This window comes from Saccopteryx leptura, chromosome 9 (genome assembly GCF_036850995.1).
Source record: "Saccopteryx leptura isolate mSacLep1 chromosome 9, mSacLep1_pri_phased_curated, whole genome shotgun sequence".
Classification (NCBI taxonomy): domain Eukaryota; kingdom Metazoa; phylum Chordata; class Mammalia; order Chiroptera; family Emballonuridae; genus Saccopteryx; species Saccopteryx leptura.
In genome coordinates, this window is record NC_089511.1 from 78,698,244 (window position 1) to 78,711,988 (window position 13,745).

The following is a 13,745-nucleotide window of genomic DNA, read 5'->3' on the forward strand; positions in this document are numbered from 1 at the left end:
CCTGTGTTCAAATCCTCACAGGGTCTTGATTTAGGACCCTGTGCTCTTTCTCATACTCTCCTCTGCTTTCCTCCTTCCAAAGGCCACTGTGGCCCAAGATCCCAAGGAAGAAGTCTCCAGGGGTGACAGGTATGCGGGGGTCCCACATTGGACATGATATGAGAGCTGAGGACATGACATGTTAGCGCCGGAAGTTATCATAGAGTAAACCTTCCCAGACTTCTCTGTACCCACTCACCAGCTGGAGGACTCCTTAAAACGCAGATGGATGGGCCCCACCCCCAGGGTTGCTGAGATCAAGCCTGGGGATCTCAATTTCCAACAAATCACCCAGGGAAACTGCTCCACAGGCCACACTCTGAGTGGTACCATCTTCAAGATATTTTGAGCCAAACCTCTCATTTCACTAATGTAAAATCTAGAGCCAGAAAGGATGACTAATTTGCCCAAAGTCCTCCAGCATGATAGTGACAGAATCGGTGCCAAGTGTCATGACATTTATTTTTCTCTTTGTTCCCACGATACCAGGTTTACTTTAAAACAGCAATCATAATCACTTTATTACCTACAAACCTTTGAGTACCAAGGACCTTTCCTGTTTCTTTTCCTTTATCTTCACAATTGTCCTATGAGTTTGAGAGCATGGTCACAATTTACAGAAGAGAAAGAGAGGGTCTACAAATTAATAGCAACAAAAATTGGCGCTAGATCACAAGCTGCGGGGTAGAGCTGGAGTCCATACAGTTCTGTCCAACTCAGGGCGGCGCCTCCTCAGGCTTCTTCGGCTCTCAGAGGAGAACACTCCCTACCAAGTGCTGAATATGAAACTCACACACCACTTAGCTGCCAGGAAGGAGGGGCCTGGAGGCTAGGATAGAATTAAGATAACAGAACAGTGAACAAATATTTTTTTAATATATTTTCAATATTACGTCCAGAATGTTAGCTAGCAGAAAGGCTCCTGAGTCCCAATCACTCAAGCACTGCTTCTCCTCCTCCTCCCAAAACTTTCAGAGCATGAGAGCCCAGATCCACGTGGTTGACACCACAGTCCTGAATCTTAGGTTTCATTTCTTTAACCCTGCCGGCATGTTTCGTTTCAGGGTTTGCGGCAGGTGACCAACCACAGAGCAATGTCCGATGAAGTCATGGACAGTTGAAACTGCTGAAGATTGAAAATGCACCAACATCTGTAATTAGTGGACAAGCACCCCGGAGCCCAGCAATAGCGACAGCCAATCAGCAAATGCCCCGCTACCCTTCCTACTTCCCTAAACCTACCCCTAAAACATGGCCTTAGTCTGTAGCCGGGGCTGCTCTCCCTTACGAGACAGCCTGGCAGGTTGCATTAAAGCCTGTTACACTGGTCTTTCGGACTCCGATTGATTCTATCATTTGGTGCTGAAACCCGGGACAGGGTACTAACTGCCTGGACGATCCCTCTTTGCCGTCCAACTTACAACCAGGGAAGCAGTGGGCAGCGGCAGCTCGTCCCGGGCTTACTCCCTGATCCTGTTTGGACGTGTAATTGTAGGTTGATTGGCCAGTGGTCTGACCCTGTTCTGAACCCCTGCTGGACCAGAGGTAGGGAATTTCTTTAAAGTCTTCCTATCCCTGGTAGGTCCTGTGCCTCCCATCCATCTCTGGCCCAGGGTCGTGCTTCAGGAGGACTCTGGTTTAAGTGGCCTGTCTCAGTTTCATTTTCTCAGAAATCTAGGCACCTAGTCAGGTCACTCTTGGTCCTTAGACCCTCTGGACTCGAGATCTTTGGTGACGATCGACGGTCTCTTGTCTCTCATTTTCTCTCTACAATAAGGGATCAGGACAGGGACATCTGTCCCCTCCATTGTTGCTCGTCCAGTGTGGGCTCCTCACAATTGCAACCTTCAGAGGCTACTGCCCCAGGCTATCTCTTAAAAATCTCGTTAAACTCGGTCTCTCGGTCCTCTTCTTCTGCAATATAAGCTCGACAATGATTTCCATTGGCTCAAAAATGGCACATTTGACATAAACATTCTTCGGGACCTAGACAATTTTGCCACTGGACAGGGAAGGCCTCAGAAATTCCCTAAGTACAGGCTTTCTTCTTTCTCCAATCTCGACTTTCCCTCTGTTCCTCTTGCTCAACCTACCAAATACTTTTAGCAAAAACCTCTTCTCCCCCTCCAACTCTCCTCAAAGCTCTGATCTTTTTGACTCCTCTAACCACGTGGTGACACCACCAGCACCTCAACCTCCTCCTCCTCCTCCTGCAGATTCTGACCCTTCTTCTTTCCATCCAGCTGTTCACGCTGTCTGTCTGCTTCCTCTCTTCCTCCTCTCTATGCTGACAACTCCCTGCCTTCTCAAGAAACTTAAAAAGGCAGAGTAGTCTATTGAGCTGTGTGAGTAAGTAATCTGTTTTGTCTCTTTGTCGGGAAATATCTCTAGTATAATTTTAATTGAAACAAGTAAAGTGAGCTCATTTAAATTTTTAATTTATAATTTGCATGTGAAGTCTTTGTTTACTGTGTAACTCTGTTTGTTTCTAAGGCCTTAAACCAATAATTACCCACCTCTTAAATCAAGGCTTACTTATCCCCACGGACTCTCCCTGCAATATACCCATCCTTCCTGTTCAAAAACCTTCAGGGGCTTATCTCCTCATACAAGTCTTAAACCTAATCAATGATGCAGTAGTTCCCCTCCATCCAGTAGTCCCTAATCTCTACAGGTTACTGTCACACATTCCCTCAAACACCACTCACTTCACAGTCCTAGACCTCAAAGATGCGCTCTTTACCATTCCTCTACACCAGTGGTAGTCAACCTGGTCCCTACTGCCCACTAGTGGGCATTCCAGCTTTCATGGTGGGCAGTAGTGGAGCAACCAAAGTATAAATAAAAAGATAGATTTAACTATAGTAAGTTCTTTTATAAAGATTTATTCTGCCAAACTTAGCAAAAATCCGACATAAAGTACTTGGTAAGTAATTATTATTATATGCTTTAACTTGCTGTAACTCTGCTTTATAAATTTTATAAAGTAAAGTTACTTCCCTACTTTATAAATCACCATTACTGTGGAATCATTGAGCGGTTAGAGAATTTTTACTACTAACAGAGATACAAAAGTGGGTGGTAGGTATAAAAAGGTTGACTACCCCTGCTTTACATCCTGACTCTTACTTTCTGTTTGCCTTTACTTGGACTGACCTGGACACTAACGCAGCCCAGCAACTTACATGGACTATCTTACCCCAGGGGTTCAGAAACAGCCCAGACATGTTTGGGCAGGTGCTAGCTCAGGATTTAGCAGCATGCAATGTCAAAACTAGTACTCTCTTACAATATGTAGATGACCTACTCCTCTGCAGCCCCTCCCTGCCTGCCTCAAGGAGACAAACCGTCACCCTTCTTAACTTCCTCACCATGAAGGGATATCGTGTCTTTTCTGCTAAGGCTTAACTTCACTGTCAGTCCAAAGTCTATCTGGGCATCACCTTAAACCCCACCACCCAAGGTTTCAACCTAGAACAAACTCAGACCCTCCGCAGTCTCCAACCACCTACCACCGCAAATCAAATCTTCTTTCCTCAGTCTAATAGGCTTCTTTAGACACTGGATTCCCAATTTTGCTCTCTTAGTCAAACCCCTAAATGAGATCTCCTGAGCACTGCTTTTAAGGTCTATAATAACTGAGAGGAACAGGAGAAGGCAGGCAGCCCAAAAGAGATCAGGCAAAATACCAGCTCTTGGCAGCTGCCCTTAAAGTCTCCAATGCCCCTAAGGGGCCTTGTAAAACTCCACCAGAGTCCTGCTTCAAGTATGGAAAGAAAAGTCATTGAGAAAAAGCCTGTCCAGCTCCTCAGCCCTCGCCAAGGCCTTGTCCTCACTGTGGGAAAAAGGGACACTGGAAGGTAGACTGCCTCCTTGCTCCTCTAAGGGAGGGTTCAGTCTCTTCTAGCCCTACCCCAGCCACCTGTGACCTAACCTTGCCCAGCCTGCTGGCACTTGACACTAATAACTGAAGGTGCCCATGACTGTCGGCCCCATCTCACATCACCATCAAAGAGCCTAAGGTAGCCATCCAAGTAGCAGGTAAGCCGATCTCATTTCTTATAGACACAGGGACCACTTACTCTGCCTTGCCCAAATATTCAAGTCCTGCTCATCCCTTAAAAATCTCTGTTGTGGGTGTTGATGGTCTTATTTCCTCCTTATTGGTCATGGATCCACTGCCTTGTCTAATACATAGTGTCTCCTTTGCACATGCTTTTCTCCTCCTGCCTCAATGCCCTATGCCTATTTTAGGCCGGGACCTACTCTCTAAATTCAGAGCCTTTCTCTCCTTTCACTTCCTGTCCTCAGCTCTGTTACTGCATCTTGGACAGCCAGATTGGCCATTTCTGTTATAAATTTATCTCTCACCCAGCATAGTGAATTCCAAGGTTCTCCTCACCACCCCCACAGCTGCAAAACTCCAGGGAAAGGCCCCCTAGTTTCATGTCTCCAGGTTAAAGAAAATGAAAGCTCCATCTCCACACATGCCTACGGATGACCCTTCCAGTCAACCTGAATCACCGCCCAGATATGCCTGCTCCCCCTTAGGGCCCACCAAGGTCAGACTAATTAAAATCCCAGAAGAAGAAGAAGAGCCTGAGCCGTGAGTAACTATGATTACCCCCTAACAACAGACAGGATGGAGATTCCAGCTTGCTCTATTCTTTCTTATGTCCTTACCCTTAAAGGCAATACTCTGCCCTATACCTTCTTCTTGGAATCCTCTCATCTAGAAAACTCTTAATCTTACTTAAAATCTTGTAATGAAGACTAACTTCTCCTATGCAGCCAACTGCTGGATATGTCTGTCCATGTCATCTTCAGCTTACTCAGCTCTCCCTATTCCTCTTAATAATACTCATCTCCTTCACTCCACTTTCATGTACAAGATTCAGAAAGGGGCCACCTGCTGTGAGAGAGCCAGCACTCTCATAGGAGATTACCCACCTCAGCAAACTGAGCAAACAAGCTATACTAAACCTACTATTCCCAGCTTGACGAGCTCCTTCCACAGCCCTTTCCAACCATGGACTCACGCCTATCAATCCTCCCTGGGGACCAGGTCTACAGGAGGACACAGGGGAAAACCCCTCTCCAGCCTACCTGGACAGGGCCCCATACTGTTATCCTGTCCACCCGTACCGCCATCAAAGTGGAAGCAGACTCACACTGGACTCACCTCTCCCACATTAAGCCTTATCCCAAAACCCCTAAAACCTACATCTCCACCCCCACAGGTCCTCTGTTTCTCAAGATCTCCACATGGCCCCCTATCCAAGAAGAACCAGACTAGTCCATCTCATAATACTCCTCCAAGAGGCCATATCCCACCATATCTCGCCCAGTCCAGCAGGCACTCACAATAGGCAACTGCCAATTACCACCTTGCCAGATTCTTCTACTTCCTTCTTCAGGCTTCTGAGGACCTCTACTGGTTTAGGCCTCACTCCAGTGAAATTGACGGACTCCTCAATTGTATGTGGGACTTGGCCTGGCAAGGTTCTCTACTTGAATTTTCTCCAAAAGAGACAGCAGCTTTTCAATTTCTTCTTCTCTTCCTCTTAATCACCCCTAAGCCTAACCACGATGGCCCCAGTTCTTGATCTCCTAACACAAGTTCTACTTTCTCTCTTACTGGGCGCCACATATGCCGCCCCCATCTCCTCTCTCCTAGAGGCCACATTGTACAGTGTGTCCATAAAGTCGTGGTGCACTTTTGACCAGTCACAGGAAAGCAACAAAAGACTATAGAAATGTGAAATCTGCACCAAATAAAAGGAAAACCCTCCCAGTTTCTGTAGGATGATGTAGCAGCATGTGTGCATGTGCAGATGATGACGTAACACCGTGTATACAGCAGAGCAGCCCACGGCCATGCCAGTCGAGATGTGGACGGTACACAGGAAAGTTCAGTGTGTTCTGTGGCTTGCTAAATTCGAATCCGTGACCAAAGTGAAACGTGAATATCGGTGTGTTTATAACGAAGTGCCACCACATAGGAATAACATTACTCGGTGGTATAAGCAGTTGAAGGAAACCGGCAGTTTGGTGGAGAAACCCCATTCTGGTAGGCGAGTATATAGAGGCTATATGGGATAGCTACTTAAGGAGTCCTAAAAAATCTGTGCGTGAGCCCACATCGAACTGCACTGAATAGGTATGAAACTGGGAGAGTTTTCCTTTTATTTGGTGCAGATTTCATATTTTTACCGTCTTTTGTTGCTTTCCTGTGACCGGTCAAAAGTGCACCATGACTTTACGAACACACTGTATATAGAATGCTCTCTTAACCTCACTCAAAGACTTTTAATTGAAGCTCATTCTTCCTATGCAGTTAATTGCTGGATGTGTATGTCTATGTCCTCCTCAGCTTACTCTGCCCTCCCATCCCAAACAACAACACCCACCTTCTACGGACAGTTCTCATATACCAAACCCAAAAAGGGGCTTCCTTCTTTGAGAGAGCTGACACTCTTGTAGGGAATTATCCCACTTCAGCCACCAACTGAGCAAATAAGCTATATCAAACCTATTATTCCCAGCTCAAAAAATTAAAACCCCAAATTCCCCCTGCTCGGGGACCAGTCACCCTGAACAGCCCCCTTCTTTCACCTGCCCTTTTATGCTTTACTGCTCAAGGTACTGTCCCAGTGGGTCACCTCCCTTCTGACCTCTGCACAACTATCAAGTTTCTCCAGAAGCAAACAAATTATTTTTTAACCCCGTTCAATTCACTGGACCCCCTACCCCTACAGCTCAATCTCATAAATGCTCCTATCCCACCACACAGCTATATCCCTGGCTCACTACCCCTTCCACATGGTTGTAATGCTTAAAACAGTCCTCTACTCATATCTCCCCACTTATTGGGGTGGCTCTTTCCTCCACCCTGACCATCTGGAGCTCAGAAACAGAGAAATGACAATGACCCTTGGTCCATCTCTTCTCTATCCATCTCTCAGCCTGTATCACCCAATCAGGGGCTTTCTACTTGTGTGGGACCAATACCTATATGTGTCTCCCTACTAATTGGACAAGAACCTGTACCCTAGTCTATCTCACCCCAAATATCAACCTAATCCCACCCCATGAGCCTCTTCTAGTTCCTAGTATACTACCCGTCAACCTAAGGACCAAACGAGCTGTACAGGTAATCCCTCTTCTTGTTGCTTTAGGAATCTCTACAGAAGTAGGTCTAGGGGCAGGGGACTGGCCACTGCCCTGTCTTATTACCTCTCTCTCTCTGGAAATCTCCAAAGCTCCCTGGAAGAAATTGCCTCCACCCTAGTAAAACTCCAGAATCAAATAGATTCTCTAGCTGCTGTTATGCTACAAAACTGCCAAGGACTTGATCTCTTAACAGTAGAAAAAGGAGGTATTTGTGTCTCTCTAGGAGAAGAGTATTGCTTTTACCTTAACCAGTCAGGGCTAGTTAGAGACGTGGCAATCAAATTAAAGGAACGAGCCCAGTGAATCTGTGAAAAACAAACCGAATCATGGAATCAGTGGTTTCACACAAACTGGGTGTCTTGACTATTGCCTTTTATTGGTCCACTCACTCTCCTATTTATTACTGTAGCTTTTGGACCCTGCCTCTTACGTCTGTTCACTAGTTTCTTACAGAACCACATGTAGGCCTTTGCCAATCAGAAAATTGGAGAAATCTACCTAACACTACACACCAACCCTGGAACCTGCCCTCACAAAACAGAAAAATCTGGACCCCTATAAATACACCCCTACCCGGCAGGAAGCCATCACTGCACCTCTCTACTCCCGACTGAGAGTAATCCTTAGAGAGGCCATAACCCCTCACCACCCCTACTCAGCAGGAAGAAGTTACAGAAGATGATGACCTCTGTCCCCTTTCCCTTGAGCCTCTCTGGAAATCATTCTCTTTCCTTTTTATATAAATATATCAAATAGTCGGGAATCTTAGGTTTCATTTCTTTAACCCTGCCAGCACGAGTTTCGTTTCAGGGCTTGTGGCAGGTGACCAAACACAAAGGAATGTCCAATGAAGTCATGGATAGTTGAAACTGCTGAAGATTGAAAATGTACCAACATCCATAATTAGTGGACAAGCACTCCTGCGCCCAGCGATAGCGACAGCCAATTAAGCAAATGTCCCGCTACCCTTCCTACTTCCCTAAATCTAGCCCTTAAAACGTGGCCTTAGTCTGTAGCTGGGGCTGCTCTTCCTTACGAGACAGCCCAGCAGGTTGCATTTCATTAAAGCCTGTTACACTGGTCTTTCGGACTCTGATTGATTCTATCACTGAAAACTCTGTCTCCAAGAGTCCTGGCTCTCTGCAAACAAAATTAATAGCCTGCAAACTCTAAATGGGTGATTACAATCTATAAAGCAGCCTATAAAATGACTTCATGGGGACTGATATTTATTCTCTCCCACTGATTTCCACTATAAATTCATTCAGTTTATGAAACGAGATAGTTTCTTCTGCTACACGCTTGGGCATAAAGCTCATCTAAAGGTGGGAACATCTGGCTGAGTTGCATAGAGCTCATTTCATGCCCAGGGATCAGTGGGACACAGCTGGGACCTGTGAGGGCGCGATGGAAACCCAAGTGACCCACGACCTCTGCACACAAGTCCTGACTGCTGCTGAGATGCAGACTCAGTGCCAGGACCTGAGCTATAGACAACAAGGTCGGGACGGCTCCTGCCCGTGGACCTGATGAGTGGCTGGAAGGAGGCGATAAGACGAAAGGTAGACATTACACATTAAGCAATAGCACCAAATCCTCCACATATAATATGCAATTCCTAAGGGGCTACACAAAGAGGCTACACCAAGCTGTGGGGAATGGAAGGCAGCCGCCATCCTGGTCTGCTAAGGGGTGGCTCCCCAGGAAGGATGGATAGGAGGGAAATAAGTAGGAGGGGCATAAATGGAGGGGGGACGACATTCCCACAGAGGGATCCACTTGGGTAGAAGCCAGTTGTTTTTGTTTTTACGTTACTTTTATGAAGATCCCACAGAGGACAAGCAAAGTTCAGGAGCAGACAACCTATGATAAGGACATTGGATTTTCTCTTAAGTACAATGGACACAAGTAAAGAGTTTTTAAGAGAGAATTAACATAATCAGAAAACCATTTTTTAAGTCTGCCTGGCCACAGCTGGAAAACAGCTTTGATGGGGGAGGGGTGCCTAGGAGGGAATGTGAGCAGAGTTTTAGGCCACAATTTCAGTTACCTACTCAAGAAGCAATGGGGCCTGAACTAGAAGAGCAATGAATGGACCACAGAAACACCTACAGGTTTGTTACTTGGCACAACTCAAGAGCAGGGCACCGAGGTGTACAAGAGCTAAATGGTGACCATTCACTGAATCCAATCTCATTAGCCAGGTTCACAGCTGGAAGCCATGAAGCAGCCAGTGTTGGTGTTAAGCCAAGCAACCACCTAGCCAGGCCACCATGGAACATGTATGGCAACCCCAAAGTAGTCCCCAAACAAGATGGAACTCTCGGTTTGCGAAAGGACACAACCCAGAAGGCAGAACCTCCTTTCTTCTATTTAACCCAAGCTCTGCTACTGCCTCAGGCTCAAAGCTCATGAAATGTGGGGTCAGCAGAGGAAGCATTGACCCCTGCAATTGTTGCATTTCCCAGGAGGCTGTGCAAGGCTCTAGTTTTATATGGCTTATCCAAAGCTAATGGCTGCCAGCCTTCAAAAATTTTTCCTTTTAAGCTCCAAGGACATTTAGAGGAGCCATATCCTGCTTAGATTTAACTGGTAACCATAATTTACACTATCTTTATTGTTGCCTAATAACTGTATGTTCATTAATCACATTTCCCATGAAGATTTTAAACCACTCAAAGATAAGCATAACACACCCAGCAGTGTGATGCGACCGGGGGGTGCAAATTAAATATCAGGGAATGGAGTTGGTTGACTTGAGAGAAGAACATTGGAACTTGGAAGAGAAGGAGATAGCAATGGGACTCTAGTGATGCCGGAGAAACAGGGAAAGTAAGTAGGGGGTGGGTTCAGAGCACTGTGCTGCCCACAGTTGTCCTCATGTATTGGCCAAGATAGCTGCTACTCTCCCCAAGTACCAGAGGTGCTGGCTTCTCTGAGCATCTGATATGACAAGAAGTCCCCCAATCAGATCCAGTCATTCACTTTCATAGCCATCCAATCTGAGTCCCATGCTGAAGTACAACCTGATGAGAATACTGCTTGTATTTACAGCATGATCACAGGCCAGTCCTTCCTACATCTCACCAACTACGGAAGGAGAGACCCTGATCTTACTCTGAAACGTTCCTTTGGCTTACAGAAATGCACTCCCATTTCTTAATGCCTGTCCTGATCCTGGGTAACTCCTCTAAGTACACTATTAAATTCAGAAACTGTTCCAGCCACCAGCAAAGCAGACGACTCAGGCTGCCACCTTGTCAGAACTGAGGATGGAAGCCAGCCACAGGACAGGTCCCAGCACTAAGTTATGCCCAAAAGGGCAGCCCATGGGGTCGCTTTATGTGTGAATTTCTCCACTCCACTGTCCTTTTTCTGCCCTGAGTCCACTCTGATGTCTAAGGCTGGAAGGCTCAAAAGTGTGGGCCATTCCTGAAATACATATCCCTGAAATACACAGCTTTGTTTATCCTTGAAAGCCCACGAGAAGAAACCCAAAATTTACACTGAGCCACTACACACAAAGCAGCCATACGTGTTGGAGTGCTGCCTACGGCTTCTCAGCTAGAAGACAGCAAAGTTAGGATTTGAACTCTGGTCCTGTGAACTTCAAAACACCTTGCTCCCTACCCTACAGTGTTTCTACTGCTCTGGGAGTCACTCTATATCCCTTACCCCAAGGAGCCTGACCATCTCAACAGTATTTTCCCTATCTGGGCCAACCACGTGCCAACCCAATGCATCAATATCATTTTTATGATCAAAACTGTTGGATCCTGCCCTGGCCGGTTGGCTCAGCGGTAGAGCGTCGGCCTAGCGTGCGGAGGACCCGGGTTCGATTCCCGGCCAGGGCACACAGGAGAAGCGCCCATTTGCTTCTCCACCCCTCCGCCGCGCTTTCCCTCTCTGTCTCTCTCTTCCCCTCCCGCAGCCAAGGCTCCATTGGAGCAAAGATGGCCCGGGCGCTGGGGATGGCTCTGTGGCCTCTGCCCCAGGCGCTAGAGTGGCTCTGGTCGCAACATGGCGACACCCAGGATGGGCAGAGCATCGCCCCCTGGTGGGCAGAGCTTCGCCCCTGGTGGGCGTGCCGGGTGGATCCCGGTCGGGCGCATGCGGGAGTCTGTCTGACTGTCTCTCCCTGTTTCTAGCTTCAGAAAAATGAAAAAAAAAAACAAAAAAAAACAAAACTGTTGGATCCAACATCAGCATCTTTGCACCTGCTACTTTCCTAAGGAAGGGTTTTTCCATGATGCAATGACAAAATTGCTGCCAGCGAAGATCATAGACACACATGCTCACACAGACGTCTAGCTTACAGACTCTTGGCCTAGATAGCCCCACCAGATGTTTCTGTAACCCAGGTGCTCAGAAGCTGGCAACACCTCCCTGACAGAAAAACGCATATGTCTACGGAATTTCCATTTAAAGGTAAGTTCTGCAAAAGCTAAGCCAAGCAAGGTGTCCAATAACAGTAAAACTGCCACCTTCCCAGTACGAGGCTTAAAGTCAGCCTCCCTTCCCCGGTGGGTGAGAAATACACCAACACTTTTCATTCCCCAGCACTGTAGCCCTTCGTGAGGACCAGGCTGAGGTCCAGGATGGGAGACCCTCTCACACGGACTGCCCAGCTTCTGGTGGGGTGTGCATTCTCCAAAAAGTGTGTGTTTCTCCCCTCCCCGCCCCTCCCGAGGGACTCAGCACATGCAGGGAGGGGTAGCAGGGTGTTGCGCGGGGTCAGGGCTGACCCTGTTCTGATTCCAGGTTTAAGGAATGCCTCATCATGGGCGCCGGATAAGAAGACTGGGCAGTGAGTTAGGAGATTGAGGTTCCAGACCCGTTGTTAAATGGGGTGGCCTGGGCAAGTCCCTGCCCCTCTTGAGCCTTTGTTTCCTCCTCTATGGTTCTCAGGTGGCATGCTCTCTGATGGGTCAGCTCAACCAATGGCTCAACTGGCCATGCAGAAACCACCTTTCCTCCTCTTTACTCTTCCCAGAGAAAGAACACAGGACATGAGGTTCATGGGTTTGAGCTGGCTCTTCATTGATGAGTGGGATTCAGAGAGTCACTGAAGGCATAAGGTGTGTTGGTGGCACAAAAAAGTGGTGGTAGGGATGTGCTCGGCAGCGTTAAAGGAACCGCCAGACTGATACCTCAGACGGTACGCGCTGGTACAGCCAAATAGGCCTCTAAAATAGTGCAACGTTTTCTCCTGGCTGGCAAATGGCCGATGGCCATGCACACTCCCTCAGCGTCTCCGGTCTCCCATCTGCTCCACCAAGCCTAAGATCCAATCATCTCTGAGGTCTCGATCTAAATGGTGCCCATGCCATGGCACCCAGGCTAACCCAGAGCAACATGGCACATTTGTTGAGTATCATCCAATGTCGAGTACCCTGTTAGACATATTTACATGTGTACTTCCTATAAACTTCACATAAGCTCTTCAGATTAAAAAACTGAGTTTTCAGAACTGATAAGAGACTTGTCCAAGGTTGTTTGCCTGTGAGTGGGATTGGAAAGACTTGAACACTGATGACAGCCCAAGTCCCTGCTCATTTCATAGAATCAAGTTGCCGCTAAGCAGTTCTAGCACAGTGGGCCTCAGGAGGGATTTGGCCCTGCTACAGAGGGGATGGTTTTAAGATCAAGACTTGTTAGATTGTGGAACAAATTGCTGTGGGAGCTTAGGAAATCACCCCCACCAGTGAGATGTATAAACAAGAGAAATGAGAGCGGGCCCTGAGGCCGAGGGTAAACAAGACGACCTAATAAGACCTTTCACACCCTTGAACTCTTTGGTCCCATGTGAACAGGAAAGCCTGTGGATTTTTAAGGCCCCGATTTAACTCCTGGAGGATGTAGGAAGCTTGAATATGTCTGAAAGCAAAATAAATGTCCTCATTCCCCAACTCCATCCAGCTCTTCATCCTCAATTTCCTTCTGGTAGGTCTGACAAGCAGAACCTTTTCAGCCAGAGCTGCTGTCAGCTCAAAAGTTTAGTTCTGGCATCTAAAGACTAGAGTCGCCTCAAGGCCAATCTCTTTCAAAAAAGGATTCTTCAATCCTGCTAGGGGTCCCTGGCAGAGGAGACACTGGGTAAGACAGCAAAAAGAATGGCCACAATGCACACTCTGGACGACTTTGCTAAGCCTGTGCAATTTCTGCTAGACATTGTCCATTATACCTCCAGCTTACCTCCTGGCAAATATGGTGACTGGCCCCAGTGCCCCCATCAGGGCTCAGCAGCAGAACCAGCAGCAGCCTGTGTCAGAGGAGCTAGTCAGTGGGGAGAGTAACCTGTTCTCTGGCTTCTATGGCAATAAATGCTCCTTCCTCCCTGTCCCTTCGCTCCAGGGAAAGACAAGGACACCCAAGAGAAGACAGTGGCAATTACTGGGTGGGGGGAGAGAAGTAACAACAGGCCTCTTCCCCCTGCAGCCCAGCCAGCTGCCTCCCCACGTTACCAGTTACAGCTCTCACTGACCTTGGGCAGGTCATGCCCCAGCTCTGGACCTCAGCTTGGTCTTCTGTAA

At 47.4% G+C, this 13,745-nt stretch overlaps 1 protein-coding gene across 18 annotated transcripts in view; it reads right to left on the reverse strand.

Annotated features, from left to right (window-relative positions):
* Window positions 1–13,745, reverse strand: part of KCNMA1 (potassium calcium-activated channel subfamily M alpha 1) — an 804,436-nt gene that overhangs the window by 457,870 nt on the left and 332,821 nt on the right. The window lies entirely within an intron of this gene.